Raw genomic sequence first — 8,591 nt, forward strand, 5'->3', positions numbered from 1 at the left:
TCTTCTTCTTCTTCTTCTTTTAGGTTATATTCCTCCACTATCTGGAGATCCACACTGTGGTGTAGTGATTTGTTTGTTTTTTCTTGTTTTCTTTTTTCTACTGTTCCACCAAGCAGGATTCAACCAAACTTGGTCCAAATGATCCTCTTATAGACCTGACCAAGTGTTGTTATTTTTCAGGCCAATAAAAATTCCAAGATGGCCGCCCTGGCCTCTGAATAACTGAGACATTTTTAACTTTTACTCAAGTTCAACCATGCAAATTTAAACCATATGTATTCCTAATGATCCTCTCATGGCCCTGACCAAGTTTGTTATTTTTTCGGGCAGATTTAAAATCAAGATCGCTTCCCTGGCCTCTGATTGAAAGAGACATTTTTTTGCTTCTTTTCAAGATCCACCAGGCAGGTTTCAATCAAACTTAGTCCAAATGATTCTCTCATGACTTACTAAGTGTTGTTATTTTTGTGGCTGATTCAAAATCCAAGATGGCCACCCTGGCCTCTGATTGGCTCAGACATTTTCAACATCTTCTCAAATTCCACCAGGCTAATTTCAACCAAAACATGGCCCATGTCATCCTCTCATGGCCATGCATATGTTATTATTTATGGGGCCAATTGAAAATCCAATTATTACAAGATGATTCTGTTTTAACCATATTGTATTATCATTCGTATGTATTAATATATTAATTTTGTTTTAATTATTATTGTAAATACTATCTAAATATGTAACATGTATGTTTGGTTGTTTAGCCACTGTTCCCACTGAATTTGATAAATCATATGAGAAGTTATGAATTAAAAAAAAAATAACCATGAAAATGATTTGGACTTATACATGCAGCAAGCTTACAAAAATGAAAACATGCTTGCGGGAAGCTTGCACAGTTGAAGATATGCATGCAGCAAGCTTGCAAAATGAAAACATGCTTGCGGGAAGCTTGCACAGTTGAAGATATGCTTGCAGCAAGCTAGCAAAAATGAAAACATGCTTGCGGGAAGCTTGCACATTTGAAGATATGCATGCAGCAAGCTTGCACATGCTTTCACAAATGAAAACATGCATGCGGCAAGCTTGCAGAAATACTGACTACCTTACGCGAGCTAAATGTTAGCTTGCAAATAGCTTGCATTGCTTGTACTACCTTGTAACAACCTTGTAACTACCTTGCAACAACCTAGCCGCAAGCATGCATTTTTGTTTGGGATAACTTTAATTTTTTTTTATCTGCAAATATTAATAAAATACTATAGGAACACACGAGAAAAAAAAGAAGCAAAAAAATAGAAGTTAAATAGAATAACAAACTCACTAAAGTTTGTGACAAGTGAAAATTATTTTACTTGGGGTAAATAAATTTCATAATAACTATCATCCTCTATATTCTTATTCAACACAAGTACACATAATACTGAGCATCGCACTAGGACAAAATATTACAACATAAACATGGCAAAAGGTTTAAGACCTGCTCATAGTTTAGACTAAATACAAAAGAAATTTGCCCGTGAAGCTAAAAAATCCCCCCCTACCCCTCCAGTAGCAATTCTTCATAGCTATCAAAACACATAAAGTTAAATATATGTAGCCTATCGCTCACCACAAATAAGATCACACAAATTTTGAACTGTTACACTCCAAACATCTGAAATAATCTTTGGAAAATGCCTACATGTATTTGATATCCTTAAACTTTGTGTGCATGACAATTAATAACATATACATGTAACTTAGTAACATGGGGTAAATCAAACTTTCGTATTTGAGAGGAGTGAGCACGTCCATGCCCCTGTGCTGCTAACAATGCATGCAGTATGAGAACGAGTTGTTTAATGACACATTTATTTATTAATTATCGGCTACTGGATGTCAAACATTTAATAATTGTGACATAATTCAGTCTTAGAAAAAAAAATCAGAAACATTTAGCAGCAAGGGATCTTTTATATGCACTTTCCCAAAGACAGGATAGCACATACCACAGCTTACAGTGGTAGAAATAAGCAGAATGTTTTACTAGTCTACCAGACAAATACATCTAGAAATCTACTTATCCGCCAATATTTTTACTTGTCCAAATAGACAGATTATTTTATTAAAGTACCAGTGATGCTGTTTTTGATTGCTCAAAATGAAACTGTAAAGAACATTTTCACTTGTCCAAATAGATGGATTATTTTATTAAAGTACCAGTGATGATGTTTTTGATTGCTCAAAATGAAACTGTACAGAAAAATTTTACTTGTCCACTGGACAACCATCAAGGTACATTGTGCTTGTCGAAATAGATTTCCACTTGTCAGGACAAATGGACAAGTACTTACATGTATTTCGAACACTGATACATACCACAGCCTTTAATATACTGATGAAATTAAATAAGGGACCACATTCAATTCACTATTACTATTAGAGTAACTATGCCTGCATAAAATACTGAGATGTAATGTGGCATTGAATGTCGATACTGCATCACTGAATGTCAGTAACCCCGTTAACTTCCTGATTCTATGGATGAGGGCTCTTAGGTAGCAGTCATTATTTACCCTTATTTTTTTTTATCAGTATATCAGTCTGAGGAGTGCAGTGATGTGTACATTTATTTTCACCAGGTCATTTTTCCTCTCTCCCCAAGGGGGTTGAAAAATATAATTATATCCTGGCAAGGGAGCCCTGCTGTTATTTGTGCTACAGGGCTCGTGCAGGGTAAGCACTGGCACTCGCCAATTGCGAATTTCAAAAACAATTGGCGAACTTTATTTTGATTTGGCGAAGTAATTTTATGAAATAATTGATATTTTGTTAGAAAATATCTGGTTTTCTGCAAGTTTTTAAGTTTAATAGATAATTTAGCGAAATTGCCTACTTACCCAGAGCTAGCCCTGCTCGTGGATCCTTAAACTGGCTCTAGTGAGTCAGTCTTTGTACTCATGGTTTGTAAACCACAGGTCTCTCAACACACACCATCAGATGGTTCTATTGTCATTCAAATCAACACCATTTACAAAACAGACTGTGACTATTTTGTTCCAAGAACAAAAATGTGCACATGCACTGACAAACAGCAAACAAAACCAAACGATAACATTATTTATGAACTATAACCCGCAATACATGTATGTGGACTTCAAAGAAATATGAAAATAATGAAATGTTGCAATTACTGAAATCAGTGACTAACATAATTACCGGTATTCTAATTCATTTTATTTACATCAAAGTCATAAATTTCCGTAACTTTTCCATAGTGAAGTTAAAAAAACCCCATGATTTTCTAAAGGTTTTAAGATCCTGGGCCTATATTATTGAAGCTATCTTAGAGCTAGGAAATCGCAAAACCATCATAGGCTGTGACGTCACAACAGCACACACCATAGTGATGTAATAGCTTACAGTGGGTTTTACGATTTCCCAGGAAAATAAATATGGGCCCAGGAAAATATGCTGATCAATTTCCAAAACATTTCAAAATGTATGATACTATAGTCCATCCCATCCTCCAACAAAATTGATTTTTGTAAATAATTTCAGTTTGGTTTGACGTAAGAAGAAAAGTAAGTGTTTTGGAAATAAAATGAAAATACTATTTTTGGGTGCAATTTAGAAAACAATCAGCTCAGCAATAAATAGCTTGTAGTAAATTCCACAGTATGAAAAAAGCCGTTCCCTGTGGCAATGACTATAGTAGTTATGTAATTACATGTATGTACAGGACAGATTAACTAACTATTGCTCTAAGCCATCTGACTTAAGTAAAGTAAAGTAAAGTTTGTTTTTATTTAACGACGCCACTAGAGCACATTGATTTTTAATCTTATCATCGGCTATTGGACGTCAAACATATGGTCATTCTGACACTGTTTTTAGAGGAAACCCGCTGTCGCCACATAGGCTACTCTTCTTTACGACAGGCAGCAAGGGATCTTTTATTTGCGCTTCCCACAGGCAGGATAGCACAAACCATGGCCTTTGTTGAACCAGTTATGGATCACTGGTCAGTGCAAGTGGTTTACACCTACCCATTGAGCCTTGCGGAGCACTCACTCAGGGTTTGGAGTCGGTATCTGGATTAAAAATCCCATGCCTCGACTGGGATCCGAACCCAGTACCTACCAGCCTGTAGACCGATGACCTGCCACGACGCCGGTCCATCTGACTTAATGCTGCTAGGTAACGAGTTCCTATCCCACCTGAGGCAATGGAGAAGGATCTTTCATTCCCATACTCCAACCCAGAGTGACTGAATCACTAGACTCAATGGGTAGGTGTATAGGGTCACATATACTGAGATTAGGATCTCCACGAGTCCAAAATATAGGACTCTAGTACTCGAGGGTCAAACTCGACCCAGACCCGAGTACCCGACACTTAGATTAGATAATAATGAGACTAAGGAATAAAGTAAAATAACATTATGAATATTCATTCCAGTGCTGGACATGAATACCAAATCATGCCATTGTATTGCATTTAGAAACCGATTGATACATTCAGTATTGTGAACGATGGGCAGTCAGATTAAAAACAGAAACTAGTTCATGATCATATAATTATTGTGTAACTTTTTTTGCTGATTAGTTACTGCCGAAATTAATGCTCTATACTGTCTCACTTGTACGGGTACTAGAGTCTTGCTAGACTCGGAGCGTGCCCAAGTACTTGAGTACTCGTGGAGACCCACTTGTCAAGTGTGATTATGGGCGCATCTCCTAAGTGTATATGGCCCATCGTTGGGGATGATTACTTGGCAAACATTACAGGATCTGTGTTATCCAGGCTTGGGTGATACCAATATACCTCAACTGACAGCAAACGTGGAGCACAAACCTGTCCAGTAATTCCATACTAAAAGGCAAATTCTCTGCCTTCACAATTCATATAATCGTCATCCATATATGTTCATGATATCAACAAAAACAAATGTCTTTCTTACTGTGCTAAATAAGAAATAATGTAATAGTGGAGCTAATTTTAATTAGATTGGGTCTCTGTATTAGTTACCTACTAAGTTTGATGACAGTCACTTTTCACACCCTTGTTTTGGCTTTGTACACAATAAATATAGCATATCTTACTGTAATTTCACTTGAAATCCATATTTCGTAAAAGGTACAATTTTTTAATCACAAGATTTTCTTCAAACACATTCAGATGCATTAATAATGTTCAAACAAAAAAATTTCAATAGCAAGTTTGCACTGGAATTTTTCCATCATTCTTAAAATGGAAACGTCATGTACCCAGTGTATGGTTATTGTAAGGCGATTCAAAGTGACGTCATTGGAATATTGACGTAATTCAAATTCAAAATTAGCTATATTATTACAATGCTTCGCCACATTAAAATAAAAACTGGTCTACTAACCTTGACCCCTGTCAAATTTCTATAACAAGCAGACATTGTTTACAGGTTGGTATTTTGTTATTTTTCATAATTCTGGACAAAATATTAATTTTAAGTTTCAAAAGATGAAAGAAATAAAAAGTACCTTTCTTCAAATATATCATATCAAAAAATTACCATTGGATATGTTTTATTTACTGTGTGCGAAGCCAAAAGAAGGGTGCGAAAAGTGACTGTCGTTGACCTTAGTAGTAATACAGCATATGAAGGCTGCCCTGTTCTGTACCAACAATCATTACCGATGACAGACTTATATGGTTTAACATTAAAGGTAGGGTCAACTCCAACAAGAGCCTTATGTGTTGGAAAGATGCATACCCGGACCACCAACACATACTGACACTTTAGCAAATTAAAAACGCGTAATTTTAGAGTTAATAAAAAACCATGATTATTCCTGCTAACTGGGGGGAGCCATTTTGTTTCGTTTTTGTGACGTCCGGTGGGATAGCTTGGGGCGAAGTGACGTCAGCTCCTGACCATCTCCTATATGTACAGTGTAAACAAAAGCAGTAATTTTCGACAAGGTGCTTCTGTTTGATCAACCTGACTTGTAAAACAGCATAAATGACACAATAATATAATAAACTATTTAACTAAATATATTTCAAGTTGCATTAACGGAACAAAATGGGGTTATAGTATTTTTCTCTGTTTAATAATCCAAAGGAAAAATGTACACTATTAGGCCTATTGATATGCTACGTTGGAGCAAAAACGACAACCCACGATACCCAAGTGATAATAGTTTTTTTCTTTGGGACTACGTAATTGGTCAGTTCTGTGGTTTTATATGGAAAAGTCTACTTAATCAATACAGTAATAAACCATGTCCATTACAATTTTAGGGGCGACAGGTAATATTCCACAATACCGGTATGTATTTTTGTGTCTAGACAGCGCCAATTAACTGGCTCGTCTGGTTACCAATCAAATACACACCTACCAATCAGGAATTACAGGTAGAAGCAACTAACAGCATAGACCAATTAACTAAGAAAGCACTCCGTGTATCATTTCAATACGTAGGTTAATGCATGGGCAAAACATTGTTAATTGTTTCGACTTGTTGTGTAGCCGCTTTGACAATGGTATTTTATTTTGTATTGAATAATAATATATATAGTACTGGATATACTTATTACTGGCTTACTGGGATGTGTATTATTACAGAACATTGCAATGTATGACTATTTATCATCCCGCAAAAACCAGGTAGATTGTGTTTATAATTGGCTATAATTTTGCATATATGAAAAACAGTTTTTACAGAAACAGGAATCCAAAAGTGTCACAAAAATTGAAAAATACTCTAACATCGCAAAATGAGCTTTAAAAAAAACAAAACATTTGGAACGTCACTGTAGTATAGACGTACCATCGATAAAGTGAAAGTAGCATAGCCAACGCAAACGGCAAAAAGGAAAGACCAATTAACTAAGAAAACACTCTGATTATTATTTCAGTACATGGGTTAATTTATGTACAAAACATAATAGTTATTTCAACACTTTGACAATGGTGGTTTATTTTGTACTGAAAAATAATATATAATTGTTACTGGCTTACTGGGATGGCTATTATTACAGAAGTTGCTGAGAACATTGCGATGCATCCGCAAAAATCAGGTATGTTTTGTTTCTTCAGTTCGAAGACTAATTCCTGACGTGACGCGTTAAGCATTACGTAACCACCAGCTCGCCAGAGGGCGTACTCACTGAGATGTTACAAAATGGCTGCGCCCGTTATATATAATAGCCGTCACATTTAACCGTTTTATTAATTAACTATACGATTATACGTGTTGATATTAAGCAATAATGTGCATTATATATCGTTAAATATGCATACCAGGCCAAATGCCTTAATTGTCCTCTCCTTTAAGTGTAATAATTACTAAAACCTGCACTCGCTCAATTTTTAGATATCTTCATTTTGGGCTTCAACAAACAAACAAAAACCCTGTTTTACCCAGGGTGATTAGCCCCATGGATCCCTTGATCAGGGCTTGGGACCTGAACCTGATCAAGAGCCTGCAGTCCCTGGCCCCTGATTTTCTCACGCCTAAGAATTGCCACAGGTTGACAGCTCTGCAACAATGATACAGTCTTAGTGCTCAAGAAAAGTTTATACATATTCTGCCCAACCAGTTGCAACATCTGAGTGAACAGATTAATATTATGTGATTCCTGTTAGGTTCAGAATTTAACTGTGGTTGTGTTTAACGACACTACTGGAGCACACTGATTAATTAATCATTAGCTGTTGGCAATTCTAACAGTCGTAAAATCTTTAGAAGAAACCTGCTATAATTTTCAATTAGTATCAATGGATCGTTTACATGCATTTTTCCACAAACAGGACAGCACATGCCACAGTGTTTGATATATCAGTTGTACAGCTTGGATTGGGATGGGGGGAAAAGCCCTGATGTGTCAACTGAGGTGGTTTGATCCTAAGACCCAAACATCTCTGGCTAGCACTGTACCCGACATTGCATGTGTGGCCAGTGTCGGATTTATACGGGGGCAAAGGGAGCAATTGCCCCGGGCCCCTCTGCCACAGGAGACCCCCAGACTAAGGACTTCCTTTATAAAAAAAATGTAATAATTATAAAATTAGTTCATTTTTTTTCATCTGTCATGTAATTTAATTTCTATGTTGAGGGGCCCCCGAACCTGAAGAGCACCCCCCCCCCCAAAGGTCTAAATCCGGCCGTGTGTGTGGCTATATTTATCCTGCAACCATTCTTTCTACTGGCTGATTGTGATAACTGATTAAAGCAAAGTCATAAACGTATACTAGCACATGCATAGATACATTATAAAACTGTTCATTTGACCTCTAGGTCATCATACAATGTAGCTGAAGTAATAGAAATAACATATTTTCTGTTTAATTGTTATGGACTGCAGGATAAAGATAATAACTAGTTAATGATGTAGGACATCGACTTTACTGTTCCCGACGTCATATAACCGTAAATAAAATGTGTTGAGTGCGTCGTTAAATAAAACATTTCCTTATTCTGTTCAGGCTGAATGGAAAATTTCCCATTCTTGGCTTCACAGGATAAAGCCGATATGCTACATCATTAACTAGTTATTCTATATATACTCTTCAAAAAAAAACCGGTAGGGGAACCTGAAATATTAAAACATACGTTTTGAACACAGACATC

This window comes from Gigantopelta aegis, chromosome 14 (assembly GCF_016097555.1).
Source record: "Gigantopelta aegis isolate Gae_Host chromosome 14, Gae_host_genome, whole genome shotgun sequence".
Classification (NCBI taxonomy): Eukaryota; Metazoa; Mollusca; class Gastropoda; order Neomphalida; family Peltospiridae; genus Gigantopelta; species Gigantopelta aegis.